The following is a 14,334-nucleotide window of genomic DNA, read 5'->3' on the forward strand; positions in this document are numbered from 1 at the left end:
TCAATTAAGTAAGCTTGGCTTTGGCATTTGCCATAGGAAGTTTCTTTATTAGGGGCATGCCTTAAGTAAAGTAAAGGAGTCACTTTCACGGGTATCTAGAAACAATGGGATCTCTCTTCTTAACTCATTCTTTCATCTGAAATCCCGGGGTTTGATAGTTGCAGTTAATAAAGCAAGTTCTTCTCTTAACACAGGGAACTCTAAAGCTTCCTTCAATCAATGGCTTACTTTTTTTTTTGCCTTGCTCAATGCTTCAGAAAGAGGGATTGCTTAAACATATAGCGAGTGTAGTTTACGGAACGAGTCTAAAAGCCTACACTGGGATTATTGATTAACAATAAGCTAGCCACGCACGGTAGACTGATTCAAAGACGGATACTATAGGCATTGAGAATTGCTTATAGAGAAGACTGACTACTGGTGCGGAAGATGAGCTGTTAATAAAGATTCTCTTACTTACGCAATTCAGTCTTTAACAGCGCTTATCCCGCATCCTGGACTATTCTTAATGTGAAGAAGGTAAGGTCTCTCGTTGAGGCGCCGTCAAAGCCGACTTTTGAGAAACAAAAGTGGAACAAATAACCTCGGAGATATGGATTGAAAGGCATTCCTCGTCCCAGCCATAAATCAATGGGTAAAGACGGGCGCAGCCAAATCAACCATTTCCTATCAAGACTAGGAGAACGGCGATTTGACAATCGACCAAGAGACAACTATCCTACCCCTACAATCCTACAGAAGGTCATATATGAACCTCTGTACGGTATATTGAAACCGAATGGCACTTAAGCCATGGGGATGAAAGTCGTTACTGAGACAACGGATCGACAAAAGAAAGACCGGTACCATCTGACTCCTTTCGATATAAATTCTTTATCTCTCCCATCTTTCATCCATCTGGAAGCTCATTTTTCAACACTCCAGGAAAGTTAAAAACAGGCTCTACTCCTGAGAAGCAAATGCATCTTCTCAACTGGAAGACAGTGGAAGAAAGTAGGCTTGTGAACCAGAGATAGAACCTGGTGAATGCGTAAGCGCAGTGCCTTTCGTAACTATATATTATACCATACCTTCTTCCTGGCCGGCCAAGCCAAGCTCTTTTCATTTACAACCCTTTCCTTTTCCGATCTCTCCGTTTGCAGTTCCTGCAGCTTTCCCCCCGGTGAAAGATCAATTGGTTCGCTCGATCTGGAATGGAACCGGATAATATGAAATGGGCTCTCGACCCAGGCCTTGCTTTTCAAAGAAACCAGTCCTATCGTATCGACTAAGGTTTCCCATCCTAGCCTATCCCGGTGTCTGCTACCGAAAGAGAGAATCGGTCTAAGTGCAGCTCAAAACCAGCCCAACCTCTTCATGGTCACATCCCCTTATCCGACGCTTTTCGTGTTGTTGCATGTGCCTTACGGTATCCAGATCCAGTCCTCTCTGCTTCCTATGATTGAAGTGAAGATCCGCAATGTCTGCTTTCCTTACTCTAACAAGTAAGCAAGTCAACTACCTTGGTAAGAAAAACAAATAGGATTTCATAATAGAACTGGGGACTAGAGGCCTCTCCGATTGAGAGGATAAAGTCTGTGATTCAAAAACCAAACCAGTTGTTAGAGCTGGGTCGGATAGGCAATCAACATGATTGGTCCCGACCCAGTTTAAGTAGTTGGATGTGAGTGCGCTTCTTCAATCTAGGTAAGCGAAAGCAAGCAGTAGATCGAGAAAAGAAAGAATACGGATTGCAACCTACAGATGAAGAATAGAATTAAATAAGAAGAGGAATCAATCGTTCAGTGATCGCTACGCTTGATTGGGGCAGGCTACCCACACTGTTTTGGCTAAAAAGCCATCTCCTTGCCTCACAGTTTACCTACTCCAAAGTGAAGACAAAAAAATCTGTCTAAATAGCTCCGGCAGGGGAGAGATCCTTACCAATACATTTTAGATCCGGCTTAAAAGAAAAAGAAAAAAGCATCTATTATATTTATACAAATACAGATATCGATTCAGTGAGCTAGCCCGCTACAGATGATTGCTGCCTTGCACTTCCAACCGGAAGATAAGAAGCCAGGGACAAATAACTTAAAAAAACCGATTATTTTCACAGATCTGCTAAAATAAAAAAGCCGATTTGAGATCGTTTATCCAGGAAAGGCAACATCTATCGCAAACCTTAAACTCGTGATTGAACTAAATAAAGGAGGCCATAAAATAAAGAAGGTTTTTCTCACTACACGAGTAAGAAGTTACTAGCCGCCTACTCTATATCTATAAAGAGAGACGGATTTCGCCTGCCACTCTACCGAGCTAACCAGAGCAGATGAGCATCTCTTTCAAGAAAGGATTGAACAAGTGATTAAACATCTGGCGGGGGAATCGACCCACTTTTTCAGATGATTTGTGGACGGATGGCCAATAGCCAATGCCGTTACCAATTCAACCGATTGAGAGAGAGAGGCCCATGCTTTCCTTAGTTTGGATTTCGAGAGGTTGGTCCGTTTACCTTGAAAGCGATACAATGGCAGGTTATGAAATACATTCAAATGGATGAATGTGAACGAGATTGATTGATGGACCTAAGCTAAACTTATATATAAGATTTAACCTAAACCAAAGCCTATAGACTGAATTAGGAGAGCAGAGGTTTAATCCAAAACCAGGAAAGCAAGCTATATCGAATTCTGAATAGGATATAGGCTTAACTAAAGCCCAATGCCAAGCAACGTCCTAGACTACAAATGCATAAATTGGGTTCCACTAAGCGCCCTTAACCCGACACAAGATGGGACCCTATTAGGTAGGATAGTGGGCTTAGTCAGCCCAACATAGGTTGTCCACCAAAAAGGGGAAGTTCCCGTGATTTAAGGTTTCTGGATATCCTACCCTAAGACGAGAGGGTTGGGCTTAGAACAAGACCCATCGGTGGATAAGATCACATCTTCATAACAAAAGGTGTACACGTTCGGCCTCACTCAAGGTAATGGGCCAAACAAATTGGATCTTATTGTATGACAAAATTGGTCATTTTTTTATTTTATTTCCTCAAGCAATAGGGTTTGACCAGTCCCAGCAGAGCCTGTGATGAACACGGATTTGCCCTGAGGGATGGCAGACAAAATATGCTTCTGCTCGTTTCCCCATTCTATTGGAGTGAAGGTTAGCCCAATGTTAGCATTCAGATCCATTTTCAGCCCTGGCCCGGAAATGCCACCTTTCCAAACAAAGCCCATCGAAGTCCAGTCCATCTAATTCATTTTATTCCCATTCCAGGACGGCCCAGGCCGCTATCCGAGTGCAATCGGCAAAAGCAAGTTTACCTTACTTATCTTTATAATATAATTCGTTCTGCTGTCAAAAGTAGGGGAAAGTGTCTGATCCTTTCAATCAAGCGATAGAGGCAGAGGCTTTACTTCAATCGCCTACGCTAGGACGGAGCTGCTGTCGAGTGACGATTGGCCGAGGGGAGTTCCATCATGAAGCTGGGTACAAATAAGCCAGTAAAAGACAAGTAGAAGCCAGTGAAAGAGGAGTTGTCAGGGTACGACGAAGCACGCCTGGTACGTAAGCGAATACGGATCACGTGGGTTTGTACTGATCCGCTTTCGAGCTGTCGAGTGAGGATTGCTCCATCTATTAAGAAAGGACGCGGAGGGCCTTGTTTATTTATTTAGAAAGGGAGTACTCTCTTCTCTGATGTGCGTTCTATTATTGCCTCCTATTCCTGAGGGAGTTAGAGGGATTAAGCCGCGTGGCGATACCCGCGAAAAAACTAAGGATTTTATTTTTTTCTTAATGGACCCCCGCGCCTATAAATAGGACGCTTCTTTCTCTATTTGGCAAAGCAAAGGGAGATGGATCCAGCAACTGCTGAAAGACTTTCCCAAATAGATCAAGAAATTCAAAACATCGATACCGAGAAGGCCCAACGGCAGCAAACCCTGGCTGCCTTTTGGGAGCACCTGCCTCCCATCGATCCAGCGCTTGTGGCTGCAGCCATGCAACGGATCCTGGACCGCATTCGCGGTCTGGAAGAAAGGAGGAGGGCCCTCCTCCAAGAACAACGAGACCTCATTGTGAGGGGGGCCCTCCGCAGCCGCAGGGGGACCTAGAAGAGTCTTTAATATGTTGTTTGTTAACTTTTTGTTGTAATGTTGTGTTTAGTTGTGTGGCTGGTTTGTCTATGTGTGCGTAAGCTTCATAAAGGGTCCGTCGACTCTTTCTAGAAGATTTAAATAAGTGTCTGTAGACGCAAAGTAGTGTGTTTTAATGTATGGTGTTCTTTGTCTTTTTTAGTTGAGATCTACTCCGGATGCTTACTGGAGATAGACTCCTATCTATGCTAACTATCTTTGTTTGGTTTTCTTTTTTATGTTTGCATGTATGGTATGGGAAAAGCCCTAGTTGTAAATCTTTACTACTTATGAAAATATAATAAATAATAAAGTTCGTAAAAATGTGCTGAAAATTAAGAAAAAAGGTGTAAGCTCAGTGTACTGGAGATGCGCTTATTAAGCCTTTCTAGCTTTGAAGCAAACTTATTCCTTGAGTCTGCGCCGTCTTAAAAACCAAACCCTAATCTTGCTAGTTCAGTTCGTGTGTTTTACGACTAGTGTGCATGGACCTTAGCCACGAGTTTTTCGGCCTAGACGCTACCTCTTCCCTGTCTTGTCTTTCAAGAGAAGTGAAGTGGGCGAACGATAAGAAGAGTGACTTTCTCTCTTTGCTCTCCGTAATATGATTGATTAAGGAAACCCTTGCTTCTTAGAGGAAGGTATAATCCCAGGGAAGAGATATGAGGCTCTCGACCGATAGGGAGAGGAGGAAGGATTTGCTTTTGAATCTAGTTTAGTTGCAAGCGTAAGCGAAACTCAGAACTCCATTTCTAGGAAATAAAATAAGGCATTTCAACTGTTCCCCGGTCACCTATGCAATTTCCTCATCTGTGACTCTCCTACGGGAAAGATTAAGAAAAGCATATGGAGGAGAGTTCGATGTAACTTGTAGATTTCTTTCTACCTTTTCTTCTTTAGCTGAGTTCTCTGTAAGCGAATGAGCTGCTCAAAACCCTTTCATTTCGTTGTTAAGGCCTCTTAAGGGGGAATACCCAAGGGAATGTTGGCAAATGAGATTTTCTTTAGTAACAGATGCCTTCTCCGACATGTCTCGTATGTCAAGCTCTTTTCTTTCCCAAGGAGAGCTGGTTATAGGTCAAGCAGTAACATCGTACCTCTCCCACATGAGGTCTAGAAAAGAAAGGTACGTAGTTGCTCGACCATAGGGAGAGGGCTGAACGCAATGACTTTAGGTGGAAGTCACGAACGATAAGAAGATCAGGATTTCCTCTAGAAATGAATGTGACCTCAGCTCCGTAGCTGGAAATAAATCAAACTCAAACAAAGAACTCCAACTCACTTCACTTGAGCTAGGGCAACATTAAGAAGATATATTCCGGAGAGGAAAGATAGTTTCCGGGTTCCCTGCGGGGAAGTTAGTGTTTTCTCCTCCCGCTCTGCTTCTGCTTCCTTTTTCCTTTCGCAAGCCAGCCTTTCAATGAAAATGTTTTCCTTTTTGGTGACTTTGTCTGAAGCTTTTGAACTGACTTATGAGAGCAGACGAAAGTCTTCAATTGCTTGACTTCAAGGAGAGGATTGAAATAGCTTCCTTCTTAGAGGTACGTATAGGTAGAGGACTGCGTAACCTTGCTTCTTGGCAGCACGATAGATAATCAGAGAAAGAAGAGTGTAGTAACTACAGCTTTTGCTATTGAATGGCAACGGGCGAAGACTTGCTCACTTATAGGTCACGAACGAATCATACCTGAAGGAAGTCAGTTGCTAGTAGGGCATTCTTACCTTAGTTTCTTTATAGTTCTCACATTGAAATATGTAGCTCAACCGATAGTCCGAGAATGGATTTAGCTCGTAAGAGGAACAAAGCGATAGGTGCGATAGCAGATAGCAGCGATAGGGAATTTAGCAATTCTCTTCCTAGCAACCTATTTGGGCAAAGAAAGCTTAAAACTCCTAGCACGGGGAAGACGGATTATCTGATTCTCGTGAATGTGACCTCCGCGGAGGTTACTAGTATCTCGACCATAGGGAGAGGGCTGAAAGTTGGCAAAAAAATAGGGCTATCTCTCGAGCTAAGAACATCATCTTCCCTCTCTGAAAGATCAGTTCAGTGACCAAGAAAGAAGCAAGTAGGAATGAGAACAAGCATTGAAAATTACATAAACAACAGTAATCAGAACATCACATCTCAGACTGTTTCTATCTGGCGATTGAGAAACTGACAGGCCCAAAGAGCTCTCCAATCGTGCCTCGAAATGAGGCCGGAGAGCCGGTAACCTGAGATCGCCTAAGATCGAAAAGCACTTGGTTTACAGCCAAGCAACGACAAAAAAGAGTCCCATGTCTTTCTTGATTGGTAAACCCAACCAGCGATTTACAACAAACAAGTCTTTCTTCATTGCTTAAAGTAAGTAAAGAAAGCGGATCACAAAGACTGTTCATATATATATGAAATATATCTGTGTTGGGAAGGATTCCAAGGATGTATATGTATATCTAGAAAACCAACAAAAGATATTGAGAAAGGTCAAGGAAATAAGAATGAGAATAAAAAGGGTAGAAATGGACGAGGGGGTGGAAATAATACGGGATCAATGCCGCCGAAACAACCGAAAGGGTTGGGGACACCCCAACAGAGAGGGTAGGGGGAAAGTTGCTTTGTATTAAACGAGTGATTCAGAGTTGTCTTGCCTTTCTAAATTCAAGCATGTCTGTTATGCTAGTTCATCTATAGAACGTCAAGACCTTGTCTTCCGCTAGATACCCGAGAAAGTAGATTAAGGTAATACTTTTTCCAAAAAGCCCACCCACGTCAGGGTCAAAAGTTTGTCTGCCCATTAACAACAAGAAAGCCAATTCATAGCGCAAGGAAAATAAAGGAAGGGTAGGAGCTATCCAGTAGAATGCTAGGAGACAAAAGAAGAGGACCTCGCTACACGAATTGAAAGGAAAGCTCGGACTTCTAATCTAGCTTCGAATAACATTAATAATCTCGTTCATTTTTCCTCCAGTCCAGCAAGGAGCGGAGCCAGTTCAACTCATGAAATGGATGCTTTCGTAGGGACTGTATGACTTTTTCTTCCTAAAGCTAGAGTTGGCCTGACCGGCTTCGCGGGATCATTTCCACTCTGTAGGCCGCTCATTCCTAAATAGGAAAGAAAGTGCCTTTTCGATTCTTCCTTCCTGCTTTACCCAGGAAAATGGACTCATTCTAGCTCTCCTCTACTTCAACCACTAAGCGCTTCGCTCCTTTAATTCAGAATAGAAAATCTCGCCTTTTTGGCATGAACATATAGCATGTGCGCCGTGAGGTCAATCACTGTCAGTTCTTCTTTAGAAATTCTCGAACATGATGAAGAGCTCTTATCGGCTTGAGGCTTCTTTTCAAGCTGAGTCGAAATTTCATAAGAGAAGAAAGAAAGTAGAAAGGATTTGGATTCGAGGCTTGCTAAGTGAAGTCAACAAACAAAGAAAAAAAGCTTTCTCCGAGAAAGCGTCTGTTCACGTCAGGGTCCGGGGTAGGCTTCTTCTTCGAGATTGGCTTGGTCTTCAGTGTGGGCAGTCTCATTTGCTAATCTATATGTTTTCAGTTTCAAGAGGGAAGAAGCGGGGTAGAGTAATTGGTCAACTCATCAGGCTCATGACCTGAAGATTGCAGGTTCGAATCCTGTCCCCGCCTAATCATCTGAGGCCGTAGTCAGCCTCCATCTTTCAGATTCGTAAGTAACTCAGTGAGTGCTTTCCTTTTCCCATGTCTTTCTTGATTGGTAAACCCAACCAGCGATTTACAACAAACAAGTCTTTCCTCTCCCTATGGTCGAGATACTAGTAACCTCTTGTTGGGGGAAGCAGTTAAAAAATGAACCAAAGCAAATGAAAGTGCCAAATAATCCGATCGAAATCCAAAACCTACTTCTGTACTTCCCCTTATCAATCATTTGTTTTTGTGGCTCATAATCTTATTTTTATTGGTATGGTTAAAGCAAAGAAATCTGAAGGGAACAATAGACTTTTTACAAAAAAGGGACATCCCCTATACATTGCGATGCACGCCGCTTTCGTACGAGGTCGTGCCGCAACCGCAACTATTTAAGGATAAGGGAATCCCAAATGGGTTTGTTGAAATGGAGAAAAGGCAAGAACGATAAAGGCGACGGCGCACGTTTACCTACTAGGCGTATTGGTTATAACATTTGAATTTCTCTTACATTCCACGTTTCCGAAACGGATCCTATCAAATATTTTACATTTTCTATGATCATCTCTATTTTAGGTATTCGGGGAATCCTCCTTAATAGACGAAATATTCCTATTATGTCAATGCCAATTGAATCAATGTTATTAGCTGTGAATTCGAACTTTTTGGTATTTTCCGTTTCTTCGGATGATATGATGGGTCAATCATTTGCTTCATTGGTTTCAACGGTGGCAGCTGCGGAATCCGCTATTGGGTTAGCCATTTTCGTTATCACTTTCCGAGTCCGAGGGACTATTGCTGTAGAATTTATTAATAGCATTCAAGGTTAAACATGACTCCTAGAGAATTACCAAAATACGAAGTTCTCTTCTTTTTGATTTTGACTTGGTTGGCAGGGTCAGGGCCTTTCTCGCTGGGCGAGCGCATCCGATTGATTCGAAAGTCCTTTCCTAAACCACTTCCCGTTCAGTTGCTGAAAGATAGATAGAACCTTTCTAACTAAATGAGATTGAGTTCCACGCAAGCTAGAAAGATGCTTTTTGCTGCTATTCCATCTATTTGTGCATTAAGTTCGAAGAAGATCTCAATCTATACTGAGATCTCGATGCTGCTATGTTTCATTACCTCTTTCGTGACTTTCTTTAAGAAGCGCAAGACCCTCTTTTTTTTAGGGTTCTTGTCCGCCAACGGCATTGAAGCAAGCAGTTTTTAACCCCACTTTATTTGCGTTCACTCTGTTTTTTTTTTATTATCTTTTATGGAAAGATAATAATATCTGCTTTCAGCTTTTACCACATTTTTACTTCCACTCCCTTCAACAAGCAGATTTTGGCTAAACAGCTCCTAAACAGCCAGTTTTAGGGGCAGGCTGCTCCTGTTCCACTGTCCGATGAGGCGAGCACTGAAGCTGCCCTTATGGTTTAAAGGAAAGGCTATGCTCTATTATTACCTCACCACTGAGGGAGACCTTCAAACTTGGAAATGAATGCTTCTCCAGCTGCAGTAGCTACTGGAACTTCCATAGCGGGATCTATGTCAGTAAGTCGTATGCGCTTATAGGTGAGAAATTTGCTTGACTCGGCCGCATTCACTAAAATAGAATGCCTAACAATGCTCCTTTCAAGGTCTGTCAGATTTCGGATATAGTTGAAGTCGAATCGGGGACGGGAGCTGCACGGATCCGCGAAAGAAGTCAGTCTTTCTCTCTCATCTCATTGTTGATTCTGAGTCCAAAGCTAATGCTTTCTGTTCCACCCGAACTTCTTCACTTGCTTTCTTTCACATTTCTTGTTCAAGTCTATACTGTACTGTAATAATGTAATAAGAAGTACAGGTTTCATACTGTGGAGTAGTGGTTTAATCTACTACTGTAAACTCTTAGCTCCAATGATAGTAGTGGAGATTCTTCTATATAGATTCGTTACTCTATTCTTATTAGAGAATGACTCTATTACTATATACTATATTGACGTCATTAACTCGTTATTATATAAGATAAGTACTAATCCTAACTTCGTACTAACTGCTCCTTTACTAACTCAGTACAATATGATGCTATGGCTAAATTACTATATACTAGAAAACTCGTTATATCAGTACTAACGGATGCTACTAACTCTAGAAGGACTAAGAAGTACTCGATTCGTTACTAGAAGAACTACGTCCTTTCTTCAACCTCTTTCATCCCAGCTCATATCATAGAACTACGAATAAGAGAGGTAAGGACCTATGCACTGATACGGAAACCTCTGACAAGTCTCATGGTCAGATCTACAGACTCTTCCAAACCTTTCAACATTTACATTCAAATAACAGTACAATCGTAATACTCCAGTGAAGTAGTTGACAGAAGTGTAGTCGTTTATGTAAGTACTCTTAAAAACCATTATTCCATACTCCAGAAACCACTCCCGTAGCTCCAAGTAGTTAACTTATTCCACTTCACCAGTATGATCTGTTGGTTGTACAGTATCTTCTGTTAGCCTTAGTACATAGTCAGTATAGACTAACGTTGGCTAACGTTACTAACTAGTTATTACGTCACTACTCGTTGAGGCTAGACCTTGAAGTTGGAAGTTTCAGTTAAAGTCCCAGGTTCAATAATAAGCAAGAGGATAGTAAGCAGAAAGCAAATAAGCTAGCAAGTAGTTAGAAGTATTCCCCAGCAAATGACAGACTTGATACATAAACAAAGGTCATGCCACCTTATACGTCGTGAAACTAACCTTAATTCATTCTATAGGGTATCTTATCCCATATCCGCCAGTCAAGCAGGAAATCCAGTAAGCCCTTTTTAGCTAAGCTTCTTCTATAATTTAGTTCTCTGGGCAAGGTATCCTACTTTCTAGGCTCCCTCGCTACTTACGAGCTCAAAAACGGAGTGTGGTTGCTCGTTATAGTGCTGAACAGAGTAAAGGGCGGACGAGAAGGCCCCGGGCCCGGATGGAACGCTCGATTTTTCAAAGATTGCTGGAACATAGTAGAAAAGGATGTGACTAGGTCCAAAACTTCTTTCGGAAGTGAACTCCCTTTGGAGACCCAACCACCTATCTTTTCTTTCGATTACATCAACCAGTAACTGAGGGACAGATTGCCCTAAGGATTCAGGGACGAGGGAGGGCAGCACTCACGTAGTAGAGCCTGATAGAATGAGAGACAGCGGGAAGTAAAGGAGAGGATGTGAAACCGAAAGACTTGAACTTCTACTGGAGAGCCTACCACACCGGAGTGGAAAGAGAGGGAAAGAGTCTTTCTTCTTTGTCGCCTTCGATCTATGAAATTGCGAGATCTGCATTTGAGAGAGTCCGTGCGAAGGCTACTAGTTCAACTGCTTCACCAACGAGTTCAGCAGCTCAAGTCAAGGCCGATACCGCTTGCCGGGAAGGACACTCTCGAATCCGAATCAAAGAGAAGGGATAGCCACTCAGCAGCCACCTGATAGAAAGGTGATGGAACCTTTTTTCAATTCATTAGATTAGCGATCACAGGTCCGCCGCCGTCTAGGGATCAGAGTGAGAGGCATAAGAAGATAAAAAGTTCCTAACCTCGGAGGCCAGGAAAGCTAGTCAGAATCAGGGAGGAAAGAACTCTACCGATTATCAAATCCCTGGGCTTTGCCAAAGACATAGGAGGCATACTGATCTTAGTCTACGTCCGGCTCTCGAACCTGATCTCGTAGATTACCTCAACCAAGTAATAGCATTGACTCACCTTCTCGTTCTCTATGCGATTGGAATCTCAGTCTGAGTCCCAGCCGGAAAGAGAAGGGGACTGAGAGAGCTAAGTGCCTTTGCGAGTAGCTACATCTGAACTGACCTGCTGTGCCCAATTTAACTGAGAAAAAAGGATGAATCCACTCCGGGTTTAGGGGTTACATAAGATCTTGAGTTGGACCAGCCTTTACTTCGTTATCTATGTAAGCAATTGTCCGAGATTGATGTGGAGAGGGCAGGCGACTTGGGGGAATGAATCTCTAACTCTGAGGGAAGGAGAACCCAATTCACCTTGTCTGAGGGGTTTCATAGGGAGGGACCCCACATTGAATACCTTTCTCAGTTCTCAGTGTGCGAAAGATAAAGATGTTGTATGCTTTCGTTCTGGCTGAAAGCAACAAGAAAGGAAGAAGATGAGATGGTAGGAAAGACTTGAACTGAGACCGTGAGCTACAAGCGACTCTAGCATAGCAGTAGGAGCCGAAGGACGAAGAACTGCTTCAAGCCACGCCGCGAGAGCAGCTGAACGAGGAGAGAACAAAGAGACTGTCTGAGCGGCGAGAACTTGATCTCATCGGTAAATGGGGTACCACTATCGAATCAAAGAGAAAGTTCTCGATATTATCCAATAACTGGACTGGAGCTTCTAGCACCGACATAGACATATTAAGTGAAAGGAGTCGGGATTTGTCCCAAAAGGGGGTCCCACGATGAAATGACTGGTCGGTGAAGCCCTATGATGACTAGCTTTGAAGCCAGGAGTGCAAACTCTGCTCTGACTAATAGAAGTCTCATTTCCTATCCTGTTAAGGTGCCGTTTTCAAGAAATTCATTTTCAAGCAATTCAAAAGAGACTATCGCTTTGTCATTCAATTCTTCTTATCTTATTCTCCTGCTACAAATGCCAAAACAGAGATCTCAAGATCAGCTCTTTCGATCGCCGAGTCAGAAAAGATTGAAGCATAGCGCTTTTCTTTTGATCTAGAGGGATTGATTCAATAGAATATCCCTAAAGGAAGTGGTGTCTGGACGCCTTTCCTTTCAATCAAAGCGGATTCGAGCTCGCCCGCTCTAACGGCTTGTTTCCGAAGGTCTGATTCAAATAAACCGAGAAGGGCTCCTTCCTACTTATCTTAGGGATCACAGAAATGATTATCTTGTTCGTGGCAATCAATGTCGCTAAAAGTGGAACGTATGGACTGCTGTGTAGAATAGGAGCGATAGGCCCGCCCTACTGGACGTGGAAATGACGGAATCATAAAAATTCGCAATAGCAGGAGCAAAGAAATTTCATCCGCTTTTAGCCAATGCTGAATGCCTCTTTGCTTTGGGAGGCAATCAATAGGAGTTGATGATTCTCTTGTGAAGAAAGCAACTTATCTCTTACTAAAGAAAGGACCTTTTGTAAGGAGGAATCCTTCTTTTTTGTTGTAAGGTCTGGACTCGAAGAGGGAGTCGATTCACTCAAGACAGCTAGAGGACGAGAGAAAGCCTTACCAGAAGTGAAGTAAAGAAGAGCGGGAAATAGAAGATCTTAAAACGATTGTAAAAAGCAATCTCCCCCATAAAAAAGAAGGGACTGACTTCTTTCTTGACAAGGATCCTGAATAAATCGCGCATGCTCCAAGGACTTCACGGAATTAGGAGGCACACAGGTAGCAAGAGAAATGCGGGTAAGCGACGACCTCAAAAAAACAAGTTTTGATTTCCAGAAAGATCCCCACGCTGCGGGATGAACCTCGCCATAAGAACCACCAGCGACTGGGCACGGGACTCAACCTCTGAACCTCTGCCTGACCAGGCACGGAAGCAGGAACAGGCCCATCTGTGGCATCGGATTTGAATGCCGAGAGGAAGAGGAATCCATTGACTGAAATCCATTCTTGGTTTCAACTTGCTGAGTCTCGGAATCAGTTCCGTGGGCGTCAACAAGCTAATTGGTTAGGTGCCTGTCATGTTCCTTGGATTATTCACAAGCGGTATTCAAGCTCTCATTTTTGCTACTTTAGCTGCGGCTTATATAGGTGAATCCATGGAAGGCCATCATTGACCAGTTTTCTACAAAATAGTCCTTTTCGTTTAGCTTGCCGCACATGTATGTGCGGCTCAAGATAATCTACTTAGGGAACATAAATATATAAAATAGAAAGAAATTTGGATAATTTAATAAAATAAATATAATATTTATAATTAGATTACTCAAATTCTGATATTTCTATGCAATAATTCGGTCTAACGAATTGATTTAGATTTATTAAATACATATGGGATAATAAAAAAGTCAAACGATTCTTTTCATAAGTTTTCTAAGTGGCCTGCTCTTCTCTCTTTTCTCTATTGAATTTATAGTAGCGAGACGGATTCACCACTACTTATGACTTCGCCAATGGGGCAAACGAAGGCTAACCCGTTCTGGTTGTTATGACTGGCAAGAATCAGTAGGTTCTTTCAGTCTTGCTTGTGCGCTTTGGTCCTTCTTACAGAGACTATCCTTTGTAGTTGTTATGATCCATCCAAGGAATGAGCTTCCCCAGAGTAAAATCCCGTGGACTACAAGGAAAAGATAGAACCTCGCCCAGCAGCTGATTCAATAGCAGATGGTCTTGGAATTTCATTCGATGCTTCTGATTCAACTCCAAGACAACCAAGGAAGTATGCGCGAAGATAGGGTTTAGCCCCGGTCGCTTATGTTGAGGCGGCCTTCGCTGTGCTGCACTGGCTTGAGGATATGAGGAGATAGAAAGAAGAGAGACCTAAGGTCTCAGTTATGGTGTTACAGTCCTGCTTCCACCAAAGGCAGGCTTGCTTACAGAACTGACTTATGGAGATCGATTTTGACAAGATTCAGTCAGTACCAACAAGG

The 14,334-nt window shown here is 42.7% G+C and overlaps 1 non-coding gene across 1 annotated transcript, besides 2 other annotated features; it reads left to right on the plus strand.

The window, feature by feature from the left end:
- Positions 1-2,678: 2,678 nt before the first annotated feature.
- Positions 2,679-4,596: a sequence feature (repeat 7A).
- Positions 4,596-8,818: a sequence feature (repeat 1A).
- trnM(cat) lies at positions 7,667-7,740 on the plus strand. The gene has a single exon. It is a non-coding gene; the product is annotated as a tRNA-Met (tRNA).
- Positions 8,819-14,334: the final 5,516 nt, after the last annotated feature.

The sequence above is a fragment of the mitochondrial genome of Glycine soja, assembly GCF_004193775.1.
Source record: "Glycine soja mitochondrion, complete genome".
Classification (NCBI taxonomy): Eukaryota; Viridiplantae; Streptophyta; class Magnoliopsida; order Fabales; family Fabaceae; genus Glycine; species Glycine soja.